The 15,949-nt window shown below is 43.1% G+C and overlaps 1 long non-coding RNA gene across 1 annotated transcript; it reads left to right on the top strand.

Annotated features, from left to right (window-relative positions):
• Positions 1–10,444: 10,444 nt before the first annotated feature.
• Positions 10,445–15,498, top strand: LOC140604641 (uncharacterized). Its single transcript, XR_012007458.1, has 2 exons — positions 10,445–10,561; positions 15,276–15,498. It is a non-coding gene; the product is annotated as an uncharacterized lncRNA (long non-coding RNA).
• The last annotated feature ends 451 nt before the right edge of the window (positions 15,499–15,949 follow it).

Consider the following 15,949-nt stretch of genomic DNA (forward strand, 5'->3'; position numbering starts at 1 on the left):
AAAATTTAATTGTTGAGGGAACACAAAATAAGACTTTTTTTCTTTTGCTTCCCTCCTTCTATCACTACCCTCCAGATATTACTGATTTGAAATAACTTTTTGAGGACATGTATGCATGGTCCCTATGCGAAAGAACACAGGGACAATGATCCCATAAGCTGATGCTTTCATCATCTGTCACAAATTAGGAGTTGCTCAGGGGAGCATTGTGATTTTACAATTGACTATTTAAATAATGCATAAATATAACTGTTCTCAAGGTCTGAGTTCAATATCTCCACAAAATTCTTTAATTGCTTAATCATTTAGGGCTGTGTTTTGTCATTTCTCCTCTAGTATATCTAAATCCATCCTCTATCGATGCCACAGAAGATGCCATCAAACTTTCCCTCTAGACCTGTGGCCAATATGGCAGTCAACCATGTGGTTGTATAAATTAAAATGGAAATGAACTGATGTAAATGAAGAATTTAGTTTCTGGGTCACACTAGCCACAAGTGCTCAGTAGCCACACACGGCTGGCGGCTACGTAATTGGATAAGGCCCATATGGACATTTCTATCATTGCAGAAAGTCCTATTGGACAGTTCTGCTGACTTTTGCTAGGAAACAAAGTCTCGGATTGTCCCAAGTCTTATCAAAAGCCAGTTTAGAAGAAGCAGTGTTTATAGGAGATTGGTGGAGGAGTGCCCATTCCTATGGTTTCTTGAGTGTTCACCTTGAATCAGGCAAGACCATCAAGAGTGTTTTGGGATCACAGCAGCTTGGCTCTCTACAGAACTGCTTTCACTGAGCCAAAATTTCGGATTTTGTCCAAGAACTCATTAAGGAATAACCTAGTGAATATTGCTGTGCCAGAAAATAAAGAATTGCTGAAGTATAATGGGGACCTGTCAAAAGAACATAGGTGCCAGTTTGGGGGGATGTTTCCTGGCCAAATCTGAGAGTAATTGAGCAGCACAATAAATAACGATAAAATGGATTGCAGAATAAATCCAGCATGGAAATGAGTCCATGCTGATGTAAGTTAATGTGTGGCGGAGAATACTGGACTGTAGAATGCCAACACATAAATGCAGAGGCGGGAGAGAATTAGAACATCACTAGCGGGCCCTCTCCACAGTCAGAGTTCTTTCAAGCAAGAATCAGCAATAGGATCTATGGGTAAAAGCTGGATGTGGATCAAAACCCTTGCACAATATCAAAGTATCTCCTTATAAAATATTTGTTAATTATAAAGGTAAAAAGTCATAACTTCACGGTGGAGATACCTGGAAGACACTACCTTTGCCCAGCGTTCAAAGTTGATGTCACCAGGCATGGGAAGAGGAGCTATCACGTGCCTCTTGATGGGACACATTTGGGGACACAGTATTACTTCTGAGATATTGCTGCCAAAAATGGGTGACCTGAAGTTAATCGTGAGGAAACACTGGACAATCCCAAAATGAGTGACATTGTACCAATATCTAGCCCACACTGTTAAAAAAAAAAAAAAAAAAAGTCAAGGTCTCGCAAGACAGACAAAACAAAACAAAACAAAAAGACTATGGATGTGTTCCAGATTAAAGAGCAAAGAGACATGATAACAAAGTGCAAGTATAATTCTAGACTGGATCCTGGAAGAGAAGAAAAAGGTTGCTTTGTTTTGGTTTTGGTTTGTTTTTTGCTATAAAGGACATTTGAGAAAAATGATAACGTCTGAAAGAGGAATTGGTCAGCATGTAGAACTATATAAGAAAGAGAGAATTTTAATTTTAGCAAGATGAAGCGTATTTCCCCTGAAATTTTTGTATAAATGGTTCAAACCAATTACATTCATTGATGATGCTTTCATGGATGATGTTGGAGAAGAACTGGGTCAGGCTAGAAAAACTTGCTAGAGAGTCACAAATATGGCAACAGATGTCACTGTAGTAGAACGGCTGGTCTGAAATCTTTACCCCTTAGTGTTGTTTAGAGCAGAAAAAGACTGCTGACTTGAACGGATCTATCTGTAAAGGCGAGAGGCTGAGGGGAGAACTGTGGGCCAACCATTAGTATCCACCAATGATAACTGAATCAGCAGATGTATTTACTAGCCCCAGGCTAGTCTGCCCAGGAAGCTGCCTTCCAGGGCCAGGATGTGTGGGTGATCCAAGGGCTGCCTAAAGGCCCCTGGTTTCCTATTCCCGGAATGCAGTTCCCCCAACTGCCTGTCACTAAATGCAAGTGGGTCCCCCACTGTCGACCTATCTCATAAAACCCTGGGTTTGTTTTTTTTTTTCCCTTCAGAAGATTTACACTGTAAGTGTAAAAGCACTTCCATGCAACATTCAACACAGAAGTTTCACACATGTAAACCAAGCTTTGCTCAGAAGCAGAGAAATTAGCACCGTGAGCAGAGGCTGGGTACAGTCACCTACAGGGCCACCTGTGTGTGAATCTTCTGGTTTTCTCACTACACTAAGTCCTGTGCAGGCGCGCCCTGCAGCAGCTTTACCATGACAATGATGTTGACCTTTGCACAGGTTCCCTGCTGACACATACAGGCACTTGGTGCAAATTAGAAGGCCACCCTTCCTTTAGGCAGAGTAAGCCAGAAAGGGTTTTCCTTCTTCCCACTGAGGCAGACTCCAGCCTGGGCATGCAGCTTGGCGATCAGTGTGTCACGGGGATGTTAGTCTACACTTGAGGCTCCCGTGCGAGGCACAAACACACATGATGGCCTCACTCTGCTGGGATCACAAACGTGTGACCCAGGGACTGGTCCCGTGGCTAGGTGTATTTGGCCCATTTTACAAATATTTTTAAATTACCAATGTTTAAAATTCAGGGGAGCCTACATAAAAATACAGACTCCTGGTCTTTCTTTAAAGCTAATATTCAGGGGATCCCTGGGTGGCTCAGTGGTTGAGTGTCTGCCTTCAGCCAGGGGCCTGATCCTGGGGACCCGGGATCGAATCCCACGTCGGGCTCCCTGCATGGAGCCTGTTTCTCCCTCTGCCTGTGTCTCTGCCTCTCTCTCTGTATCTCTCATGAATAAATAAATAAAACTTTAAGAAAAAATAAATAAAACTAATATTCCACCTTCCTTCTCCCATGGCAACAGGAGGGAGTCACACGGTGCTGCTAACTTTGCGCCCTGCAGACCTCTGCACTCCCCATCACCCCAATATCCTGGACTCGGGGGCTGAGGAGAGGCTGGCCCTTCCTTCATGCTCTGTGCTGTTTTTCCTAAACTCAGCCTGCTGTACTCACTTTCATGACTGCCTCCTGCCCGTAGGCATTTAAGCATTCGGTCCCTTTTACGGTTTGACTCTCCTTTGGTCACACGGTGACACAGAGCAGGAAATTCCCACGGAACAGCCCGTGGGCCTTAAGCAGAAAGGCAAGAGCAGCTCGGAGTCCTGCCAAAGCTTGCTGCCCACCACCATCTCTTGGTAGGCCCAGACCAAACCTTGCAACAGCTCGTGATGCTGCTATTTGTTGGCAATCTTATGGTTTTCATATCTTTAGGGTTGCAGTGGTTTGAGGGAAAGATAATGGGCTTATGGGGTATGTAGACTTGTGGGAGGGTGAGGCTCCTGGGAAGGCATTGTTCTTGGGTGGGATTTCGGGGAAGGTGAAGGAACACACAGGAGCTGGATGGATATTGCAGATGGAGGGGATGGTCAAGCCAGGACAAACTGAGCACAGGGGGAGGAGGAAGGAGTGGCCCCAGCACTCCGTAAGACTTTTCTGGCTTTGTCTTTCTCCTCCTTTTCTATAGAGGCTGATGCTATTTGTGATGTGCATCTTTTATAAGCTATCAGTCAGAAGCGCTTGCTGAAAGAAAGGCCATCTGTCCTGGCGGCTGACTGCCAAGTCGGGGGATCACTTGAGGAATTATAAAACCCCAAAAATGAACTTACTGCAGAGAAGGAAGATCTGACTTTGACCTTGTCGGACCTCTGACACCCCTTGGCCTCCGGTGGACTTCCAGAAGCCAGGGAGTGCAGGGCTCCTGCACCGTACTCCGTCGCTCCCCCTAGAACACAGCTGCCTCGTGCTTCTGTGCATGTCCTCCGGTGTGTGCTCATGCGTCTCTTTGGAATCAAAGAAGCCACCTGCTTGTCAGCACCGTGCAGCGAGCGCCCAGTGAAGCGCCACCATCGGTGCTCAGAGGCACCCAAATGCCACCACCGTGCGATGTCCAAAGATGCATTGGTCTGGGCAAGGGAGTGGCAACAACCTGGGACAAACGGATCCACCGGGCATGAGAAGGATAATGGTTCCTCCCACCCAGGAGGAGATGGACTGGGGCGGCCCCCCCAGAGCCCTCCACAAAGCCCGGTCATGGACCTAGAAGCCAGGATGCACAGGTAAGGGGGGAGAAGGGGCAGTGGGTGCAGCGGGGGCGGGGGCGGGTGGTCAAGGCTGAGCTTTCCTCCCTCCTGTCTGACAGCAGGCACAAGAGCCTATTGGGTGGCTGAAGGGAATGAGCAGCAGAGAGCCACTGATGGTGAGAGAGAGGGAGAGGGCTCCCCGCAGAGGCCTGGAAGAGAGCACCTGCTGCCTGGGACTGGGCAGGGCGGCAATGTGAGCGAGCCTGCAACCAGCCTGCTGGCTGCGCGGCGGCACGAGGAGCTGTTGGAAGCAAGAGTTTTCCTCCAGATTGAAGAGGCATTTGATCAGAGGCATCAACGTGAGTTTTCATGGGGGAAGGAGATGTGATTGAGGGCGCCACGGGGGACACGAGGGGGCCCGGAAGTGGCAACTCTGGGGTGTCATGATAGCACGTGGACTCGGTGTCTGTAGAACAGAAGAGCCGAGAAAGGGAATGGGGAACCCCAGCGCAGAGGTGGGCAATGCCATTCTCACTCTTGGGGTCTTCCTTGGGCTGTCTACGGCAGGGCTACAGCTTTTCAGCCAAGGAGTGTTCACCAGAATGTTTTACACAAGCGCCAACAGATTGCCTCTTCCTGAGATTAGAAATCCTTGCAGCTCCCAAATTCTGTTGAGTTAATTAGTGAAGATCAAAAAACTGTGGTACCCCAAAGAAGAAGGCATCCTGGGTAGCTCAGTAGTTAAGCATCTGCCTTCAGCACAGGTGATGATCTCAGGGTCCTGGGATCGAGCCCCACGTGCCCCACATTGGGCTCTCTGCTCAGTGGGGAGCCTGCTTCTCCCTCTGCCCAATGCTGTGCCTATTTGTATGCGCGCTCTCTCTAATAAATAAAATATTTTTTTAAAAAATGTAATTAAAAAAAAGTCATCCAGATGCCCAACAGGTATAGGAAAGGGTGCTCAGCAGCACCCATTGTCAGGGAAATGCAAGTTAAAGCCACAATGAGCTATCACTACACCCCTGTGAGCATGGCTATTATCAAGGAGACAAGAGATAAGAGTTACCAAGGGTGAGGGAAAGGGAATGGAGCCCCTGTGGGAAACGGTATAAAGGTTCATCAAAAATTAAAAATTACAATGGCCATAAGATCCAGCAATCCCCCTCCTGGGTAAATAAATATCCAAAGGAAATTAAAATAGGATACCTGCCCTCCCATGTCTATTGCAGCCTTATTCACAATAGCTAGGAGGTGGAAACAATATAAATGTCAACGGGTGAGTAGATAAAGATGTATATATATGCACACACACATATGTATATGAGTATTATTCAGCCACGGGAAAGAGAGAGAGATCTTGCCATTTGTGACAACATGGATGGATTTTTGAGAACAATATGCTTGGAGACATAAGCCAGACGGAGGGAGCCCTGTGTCAGACTCCCTGCACAGAGGGGAAACTGCTTTTCCCTCTCCCTCTGCTCCTTCCCCTACTCGTGCTCTCTCTCTTTTTGTCAAATAAATAAATAAAATCATAAAAAGAGAGAAAGAGAAATATGTTTTTATACAAGTATATGTTATTTACTTATTTTTTAAAGATTTTATTTATTTATTCATGAGAGACACAGGGAGAGAGGCAGAGACACAGGCAGAGGGAGAAGCAGGCTCCCTGGGGGGAGCTCCATGTGGGACTCGATCCCAGGACCCCAGGATCACACTCTGAGCCAAAGGCAGAGGCTCAACCACTGAGCCACCAAGTGTCCCAAGAAATGATAATTGTACAGCATGATGGAGGCATTAGGTAACACTATAGTGGTACTCATTCCAATATATAAATTAAAAACCTATGCAATGGTATATGTCAATTATATCTCAATAAATTTAAAGCTCTAATAGTTTATTAAAAAGAAAAAAAAAGAGTAGAGTACTCACCAGGGAGAGCAATAAAGAGATTGCTGGGGAAGCTGGCATGGCCCAGTGGCCTCAGGAAGAGGGGCGGGAGTCTGGGGGCGGCCAGAAGCTAACACAGGTTCAACCGCTTACCTTGCAGCCAGACCAGGGCCCCAGCGCCTATGTGGAGATGCCCGACAGGTCTTTCCTGACACTGTCGCTCAGCATTTCTTTCAGTAATAAATAAAATCACTGAATATGGAAAAAGGAAATTATGTGAGGACGAAATGTGAAAAGATGAAGAACTTTTTTTTTTTAATTTTTTTTCTTTTTAAATTTATTTATTCATGATAGTCACACGGAGAGAAAGAGAGAGGCAGAGACACAGGCAGAGGGAGAAGCAGGCTCCAAGCACCGGGAGCCCGATGTGGGATTCGATCCCGGGTCTCCAGGATCGCGCCCTGGGCCAAAGGCAGGCGCCAAACCGCTGCGCCACCCAGGGATCCCAGAGAAAGAACATTTAAGCTGACTATCCACTGCTTCAGAAGGATATTCTCCTTTTGTTTCAAGAATCACAATGCGGGGGCGCCTGGAGGGCTCAGTTGGTGAAGCATCTACCCAGGGTCCTGGAATCAGCCCCACATCTGGCTCCTCGCTCAGCCAGGGGGTCTGCTTCTCCCTCTACCCTTTCCCCTGCTCCTGTGGTCTGTCTCTCAAAGAAATAAGTAAAATCTTAAAAAAAAAAAAAAAGAATCACAATGTGGGTGTCGAAATGGATCATTTTTGTTTTAAATCACTGACTCAACAGAGTAATAAAGTAGAAGTCCTGCCAAAAAGCAGGATGTGTTAGAATGACTCACAGGTACAGCTCAGGTGGGAGATAAACTAGTTTGTTCTGCAGCTTATTAAAAAAAAAATCGGAGGTTTAAAGAAAATGCACGACTCTGCTCTAAATTAGAAGAAAACTAAAATTTTAAAGCAAGAATCCATTTGCTGACAATAACATTTGTAGAATGTGTTCCTTGCAGTCTCTCGGAGTGAACTCTGGAGGGTTCTGGGTTGGTGTCGGGGATGGACGCTCTCCTGTTGGCTGACTTTCAGAATTCACTCCTCCTGACTTCCTGCCATCTTCGGTCCCATCTAAGGGTTGATCTGACTCCGTTGAAACCCTCACAAGTGATCAAGCCAAGCAACAATTTAGAATTTAGAAAAGGAGAATTTAGAAAATTTAGAATTTTCTAAAAAACAGAACACACAGTACCCTTTATACCGCACCTAAGTAGGTAAACATACTGGTTCTAACAAACAAGCTGACAATGTTTCACGGAATGGTATCTACTCTGGAATTTATATTGTATCCAGATCTCTTTTATCCTACTCTGTCCATTTTTTTTTTAAAAAAATGCTGCTAAAAGCTCCCTAAATTGAATTTATATCCACAAATAGATTACAAACAAGTTTGAAAAACATAGGTTTAGAAAATGTATTTTCCCCTACTTTAGTTATTTATAGTGGCATGATAGATAGCCAGGATTATAAACTAAAAACATTTGCTGTTGATACTCAGGGACATCTGGTTTGAAGACCAAAGGTGACAAAGACATTAAAAATAGTCACCACCATGTACTTCCTGCTCCGTCCCATTATGGTGTTAGGCTCTTCACAAATGTATTCTCTCATTTTCCTAACAACCTGGTGATTCGAGGTAATATTGTTCTTTATTTTTTAAATTTTATGTATTTATTTTGAGAGCGAGTGTAGTGGGGGAGGGGCAGAGGGAGAAGGAGAATCTCAAGCAGGCTCCGTACTGAGTGTGGAGCCCAATGCGGGGCACGATCTCATGACCCTGAGATCATGACCTGAGCCTAAATCAACATCTGGACACTTACCTGACTGAGCCCCCCAAGCGCCCCTCCAGGTACTATGGCAAGAAGTCACAATCCTGGAGGAGATGACTGTGCAAGGGAGTTAATCAACCTGCCATACTTGGAAGTAACCAAGACTGAATGGGCTGGGGTGAGGCTGTTTGTTACTCACAGCGCAGCAAATGACAGCAGTTTAGCTTCCCCTGAGCCCATGTCCCATGGGATGGGCTCTGTGGCACCTGCACACGCTGGGTTGCACTGTAGCCGAGGAACCCAGGCCAGGCCTCAGCGCCCTGCATAGCAGGAGTCTTCTGCTCTGTGGGGAGGGCGGTCCTTCAATTTTGAATTTCCTTCAATTCACCCAACGCAGAGGGTGTACATTCTAATGCACCTGCCCTATTCTGACACAGATGCTCTTTTCACTTTAGCACACAGCCTCTGGCCGAGCCCAGATCCAGCCTGCTGTCTTTCACTCAGGGTACCCCTAAGGATACTGATATCGACTGGGGGCAAGTAATAATACAGGACACTCTCCACCCACATGGGTCACTTGACACACGGACAAGGCAAGAAGTGGGGACAGTTTCTAGAAGTGGAATTTCTGGACCAAAGGCTTTTGTGATTTTGACAGGTATTGCTGACTTGTCTTTCGTAAAGGTTGTATCAATTCACTCAAAAACCGTTGGAAGAGAGAATCTGTTTCCTCACACCTTCAAAAATGGTGTTACCAACCTTTTGGTCTTTGCCAACCTCATAGAAGATAAATCGACTCTCACTGCAGTTTTAATGTCACTTATTCTAGAGTTCACATCGTTTTCACAGTCACTGACATTTCCTTTTCTTGAACTGTCACATTCTTTGCTCATTTTTCTATTATTTTTCTTCCTGATAACTTCTAACAGCTTTTGATACATATGTATGCATATTGTAAGTAATTTCTCTTTCAAAAATCAAACTTTCTTTCAAAAGAGAGATAAAGTTAGTTATCTTCCTTATGTGAATTTTTCCTTGCAGATTTTTTTTTTTTTCTGTCTTCAAACTTAGCATTTGCTTATGGCTTTGGAGTTTTGTGTCCTATATAAGGAAGGTCATCTCATCCTGAAATGAGGCATTCAAGAATCTCCAGCGTTCTCTTCTTTCCTGATATATCTGGAAGTTACTAACGTGAAATGTGAGATAGGAACGCTTTTCCTTTTCTTCCCTATTGTTGGTTGTCTAGTGGTCCTAGTGCCATCTATTGAAGAAATTACATTTTCTACAGACCTATCATCTATTCAGTTCTTTATGTATAGGTCTATTTCTGGAGTCTGTTTTATGTCACTGACAGGAGCAGGTGCCAGCTCCTTACCACCTTAATTCCTGTGGCTTGAAAGATGTTTTACTAACCAGTAGAACTAATCTCACTTTATTACCCTTCTTTTTTTTTTTTCAGTATTTCTTTTAGCTATTCCAGTAAATTTAGTTTTCTATAAGGACTTCAGAATAAACTTGTTTCTTTTATTTTTATTTTTTTAAAAAGATTTTATTTATTTATTCATAGAGACACACAGAGAGAGGGAGAGAGAGAGAGAGAGAGAGAGAGAGAGGGGGGCAGAGACACAGGCAGAGGGAGAAGCAGGCTCCATGCAGGGAGCCCGATGCGGGACTCGATCCTGGGTCCCCAGGATCATGCCCTGGACTGATGGCGGCGCTAAACCACTGAGCCACCTAGGCTGCCCTGTTTCTTTCTTTTTAAAAATCCAGTTACAATATCACTGAGATTACCTTAAATTTAACGAATAATTGAAGGAGAATTAATATGTCTATCAGTGTTTTTTTTTGCAATTGCTCAGGCCAAAAACTTAAGAGGACTCATGTTTGATGCACGTCTGTCTCTCCCACATCCTTTATCCATCTATCAGCAAATCCTGGCAACAGTTCTATAAATATAAATATAAATATAAATATAAATATAAATATAAACATATTATTTATATAAAAATCCAGAAACTGGTCACTTCTCACCCATATCCCCCACCTAGTTCACACCACCACCACCATTTGCCACCCACGTTTCTGTGATGGTTTCAGAACTGGTCTCCCTGCCTTCCCTCTTGCTTCAATTTATTCTCAACCCAGAAGCCAGAACAAACCATTCAAACATGAGTCAGATCACCCCCACTCCTCTGCTCCTCATGCTTTACACAATGGAATATTATTCAGCCACGAAAAAGGAAATCCTTCCATTTGGGATGACATGGATTGACCTTCAGGGCATTATGCTAAGTAAGAGAAGTCAGACAAAGAAAAGGAAGTACTGTACGATCACTTGCAGTTAGAATCTAAGAGAGTTGACCTCACAGAAACAGAAAGTAGATTGGTGGTTGCCAGGGGTAGGGGTGGGGGATGGGGATGCGGAAGTGTTGGTCAAAGGGTGCAAACTGCAGGTTCTGGTGAATCTCATGGACAGCATGATGACTATGGTTCGCAATCCTGTATCATGTACTTGAAAGTTGCTAAGTGAGTAGATCCTAAATGTTCTCACCATTCACACACCAAATAATTATGTGAGTTGGTGGAGGTGTTAACTGATCATATTGTGGGAATCATTTTGCAACAGATAAGTGTCTCAAATCATCATGCTGTACACTTAGAACTTCCACAATGTTATGTCAATTATACCTCAATAAGGCTGGGGGGTGGGAGGACGCCCTCTACAGGCTTTCTACTTCACTGAAAGTTAAAAAACAGACGGAGCACAGATCTGAAGGTGAACGAGTTAACCATGTAACTATCTGAGGGAAGGAAAGAGTCCTGGGCAGAGGCAAGAGCCAGAGCAGAGGCCCTAAGACAGGAACATGGTGGAGAGTCTTGGAGCTGAGGTTACAGACAGCAGCAGACCACACACAGGGGTCCTGTGGGTCAGTTTAAGCTAAAAATTTTGAAAGCAGTTACTTATGTGGGGTGGGAATTGGGATAGAAGGAGTGTGGCAGAGAGACTTGCCTTTAACGTTAAAAATCTTATATGACAGGGTGCCTGGGTGGCTCAGTAGGTTAAGCATCTGCCTTCAGCTCAGGTTCTGATCTCGGGGTCTTGGGTTCGAGCCCCACATCGGGCTCCCTGCTCAGTGAGGAGCCTGCTTCTCCCTTTGCCTGTTGCTCCACCTACTTGTGCTCTCTCTCTCTCCGTCAAATAAATAAATAAAATCTTAAAAAAAAAAAGCCTTGTAGAACTATTTGACTTCTCAAGGTATATGTATGACTTTGATAAAAATAAAAAGTTAATAAAGAATTTTAAAACACTGACATACAAAAGAAAAATATAGAAACTAAGGGAAAATCTTGACAGATGGCATTTGTCAGCATGTAGTGGGAGTTACGCTTTTCTCTTAGCAGATGGATGGACATTCTTATAACCAAACTCCGTGATTTCTCAGTTATCATGATTTTAAATAACACCCATCGATTTAAATTTTTATCTTTGAGCAGCCCCTGGAAGGTAAGGGATATTTAGTCAGTGTCTTCAGCATTTAGCAAGTGAAATGGCAAACTGACAAATTCTAGATTTTGTGATCTTCAGAGAAATAGAAATGGAAAAGGAAAGAAAGGTTTCAACAGTATTTCTTTTCTTTCACTTTCATTTTTATAAAAAAATCACATTAGTGGGCAGAATGTGAAACACGTGTGATTTTTAAGAATGCAGAACAGATCATGAAAAGAATGTAGACATTGATTGTTTGCTTCCACTGACACCTCAGAGGGATTAACATTTCTCAGGACGTGGGGGCCAAGCCCTGGCAGGTTCATTCACAAGCAAGGTGGGTAGTTGAGTGACTCCGAACACCCACTGCCCTCGGAGAAACAGAGTCTTGCCTGGCACCAGAAGCAGGAGAAATGCAGTGCTGGAGCACACAGCAAGGAGAGCTGCACAGACTTGTCTTCCTGCAATTGCACGCGTTCAATGAAAACCTCTCCCCTCACCTTTCTGTATTCGAAAAACTGTCATCATAGGACAATTTTCAAGGTGAATTTCTAACCATTTAATTGCAAAGCAAAAATGTTTTCATGTGTGTTTTTCTCCCCCACTGTGGAGTTTCCTTTTATAAATTGCATTCTCTTTTGTTAATGAAAGGACTAAACTGGACATAGAGATGGCTTGCTGCCTAAAATACCAAGAATAGTGTCCCAATAGGCCAAAGCTTTGCAGGAGCCACAGAAAATTAATGCTCCAGAAGCCCGCAGAGAGGCACGCGGGGTTACTTACAGATTCCTGGGTGCCAGCAGCAACAAATAGGGGAAGGCGAGGGTGGGAATGTTTCCTGTTTTAGCACCACCATCAGCCTATTACAGCAATTCATTTTAAAGACTAGATGTACATAGTAAGCCCAGGAAGCAAATGATTATTCCTCTAGAAATGGTGGGAAAATAGGACTAAGTTTCTTATATTTGGTTCTAATCAGTAAGAAATGAAAGCTGTTAAAATTATTTACCGTAGATTCAGGCATTAGCGCTTGCAGATCCTCATGCAAGTTCCTCAAAAGCTGTCATGTAGATGGTAGCTGTACCTGTGGGGAGCTTGCACAGCATACCGAGTAGGATCACCATGTTCTATGCCTGAAAATAATGTAACATTGTGTATCAACTAGACTTGAATTTTTAGAAAAAGTATTAAAAATTTTCCCAAAAAATTCTGAATGATAAATAGAAAAAATATATAAGCATTTAGCATATAAAAGACCCAGTCCCTAGAACTCCCAACAGGGGGAGCTCTTGGAACTCTCTCAGGGTTGGAGGGACGGTTGTGCACCATAGTAAATGTATTTTTGAATCTGAAAGTAATTATAGATTTTTTAAAAATCTGCTGATATTATAGGTAAGTCCTACATACCACTCACCCAGTTTCCCATATTGTTAACATCTTATTATGTTTATAAAAGCTAAGAAAACAGCATTGATACATTACTATTATCTTAAAAAAACCCCACCCGTCATGCAAGAATTTTCATTATTACAAATCTACAAAGTCATTAAAAGAACCTACCCTAAAAACAAACAAACAAACAAACAAAAAACCCTACCCTAAATTAACATCTTGCTTCCTTCCCATTACTACTCAAGGTAGCTCTATTTCATTGGTCTTTAGGGATAATGCAAAATCAACGATAGATAAATGCGGTTAATACTTTGAGAGGCACATTTTGTGCTTTTAAAAATTAAGTCGTTATAAAATTTGTACCACATTGTGTATGTTCTGACCAGTGCCTTTCAAACTTTTTTTCGCTATTACTCTTTAAGAAATAAGTTTTATACAGTATCTGCACATACATACCCCAAACCAAAACAGGGGTCACACACACTCGAAGACCCTTACAACGACATGTGATACACACTGGTATTTTCCATTGAATTCTGTTCTCTTCCATTCCATTAGGAAAATTGCTGGTAAAGACCCCCAGTTTCTTCATTAGTGGATCATAAAAAAAAACACCCCACTTTAGATCGTTGATCAATTTCTTACTATTTTGTTCCATAATTAAAAACACCAAAATTTAGAATCCTAGGTTACCAGATAATCCCTACTAGATAATGCCTCGTGTTCTGTTTTTATTCTATGGCACATGTAATGACAAAACAAATGTTATTATATTGCCATGATTTCTAAATTTACTATTTTTAAAGCTATCATAGACAACCCTCTGGAAACACTGGCCAAATCCTTGTCATAACTGGTCTCTACTGAAACAAGGTCCGGGGAGGCACAGGCACAGGTATCAAGCAGAACTTTTTGAAAGCTCCAATCACCCAGCTGCCCTAAAATGGTGGGGTCTGTGAAGACATAATGCAGATAGATTCTTAGGTTACAATCGAAAAGAGAGAAAATCCAAAAGTGCAGATTTAGTACCATCTTCCTTCCATAGGAGACTTCATATTTGCTGAAGCACACTTTGCAAGTAGTACTTGTTTTCATCTGTAGCTTTAATTTCGATTATTTTACTTTCGAGAAGTTCTATTTGGTTCTTTTCCAAACCTGCTTGATGAGTTTTCCTTTTTTTTTTTTTCCCCACCACCCTTGAGTTTTCCTTTTTTTTCAGATTTTATTTGACAGAGAGCCAAGGGAGAGCAGAAGGGGGGCAGGGGGAAGGGCAGAGGGAGGGGGAGAAGCAGGCTCCTTGCTGAGCAGAGAGCCCGACTTGGGGCTCCATCCCAGGACCCTGAGATCATGACCTGAACCAAAGGCAGACGCTTGAAACGACTGAGCCACCCAGGTGCCCCTGCTTGGTGAGTCTTAACAGTTTCTTAGACTCAATTCCTCTTAACATCAGAGTCTGTGTCACATCAATATATCCTTGAAATGCTTATTCCCCAAAGCTTCCCTGCAGCAGGCTGTCGCAATGTCCTGCTGCCACGGACTGTGGCTTTTGACTGTGAGTGTACATTCCAAGCATTCCATGTGCAGGGCTTTCTTTGGAGGTCTGGCTTGAAGGTGGGTTGATACGTGGTCATTTCAACTAGTTGCCCAGAGGCTCTATCCAGTTGGCCCCACTTAATTTTTATTTTAGTTTTTAAGTAATCTCTACACCCGACCTGGGACTTGAATTTACAACCCCGAGATCAAGAGTTGCACGTTCTACCGACTGAGGCAGCCAGGTGCCCAGTTGGTACCAGTTTAAACTAAAATCCTGGCTTGAGGGGCATTTTTTTTTAAAGATCGCTCATATGGGGCAGAATTTTTTTTTTTTTTTTTTATGGGGCAGAATTTGAGCTGAAATCCAAGTGTGATGTAAGCTGTTGTGAGAGTACATGTACATATGTTTACATTTCAGCCCTCCATGGAGAACCAAAGTTCAAGACAGGAACCCTCCCTGGTTGGGGGCCTCATGCATGCAGCCTCATGCATGCTGTGTGAACGTGTGTGTGACTGCATACCCTGGGTTGATCCGAGACTTCATCTGTCTTCTGGATCCCTTGATACTAAAAACTGAAGCTGTCCCTAAATTTTTTAGACTCTGGGTATGACTTACCTTGTCAGGTCATTAAAATAGTGTTTTCTGAATTCAACATCTTAAACAGTTTTGAGTAGGAGGGTACAACTTAACACCGTATGTCTGTACAAATTTGAAACATCAATTCTCTCTCAATCGATTTGAAATAAAGCGCAGAAAAACCACTATGAACCACTATGTGTAATTCAGGTTTTATTGCTTATTAATTATGTCATTCCATACAATTTTAGGTAGACAGACTGAGAAAATATACTGGGAGCGTTAAAGAGATGATGGCAATACAGATGAGGATGTTCAAGTGTGTTACAGAAGGTGGTCAGAGGCACCACTGCCACCATCACCCCCAAAATTTGTACATTTAATATAAAAAGAGTAAAAATAGTTCATTGGCATTTAACTAGCATTATTCTTTGTCATCTCTGAACCACAATAAGCCCGAACAATTTCAGAATTTTCAGAGCAAAACACGGTTTGTTCACTAGCAGATGCAGTGGTTTCAGTTTAAAAACAAGCAAACAAGTCAACACAACTTAAACCACGTACACAACCCCAAAAACAAATGTTGGCATGTTCCGGTGGTCTTGAATTTCAATGTTACTGTTAGATTAGTTCAAGATAAAAAATGTGATTCAGCTTTTGAAAATCAGATTACACTTCTTCACCGTAATTGTTTTTACTATGTAATTCAAACAATTTCAATGAGCCTACTGTTAACCCAGGAAAAGCCACAGATACAATTCAAACTGCTCTTATGCTAAGGACATGTCTTGGGAAGTTTTTTAAGTCTTTAAAAACTCAGACCCAAGCTGCACAAGTATAAATGGAGGAACCAACAGTCTACCCTTCTAGATAGAGCAGCAGTTCTTAGGGTTTTCAAGCCAGGGAGTAAACGCAGTCACTGAAA

Source organism: Canis lupus, chromosome 15, assembly GCF_048164855.1.
Source record: "Canis lupus baileyi chromosome 15, mCanLup2.hap1, whole genome shotgun sequence".
NCBI classification, from domain to species: domain Eukaryota; kingdom Metazoa; phylum Chordata; class Mammalia; order Carnivora; family Canidae; genus Canis; species Canis lupus.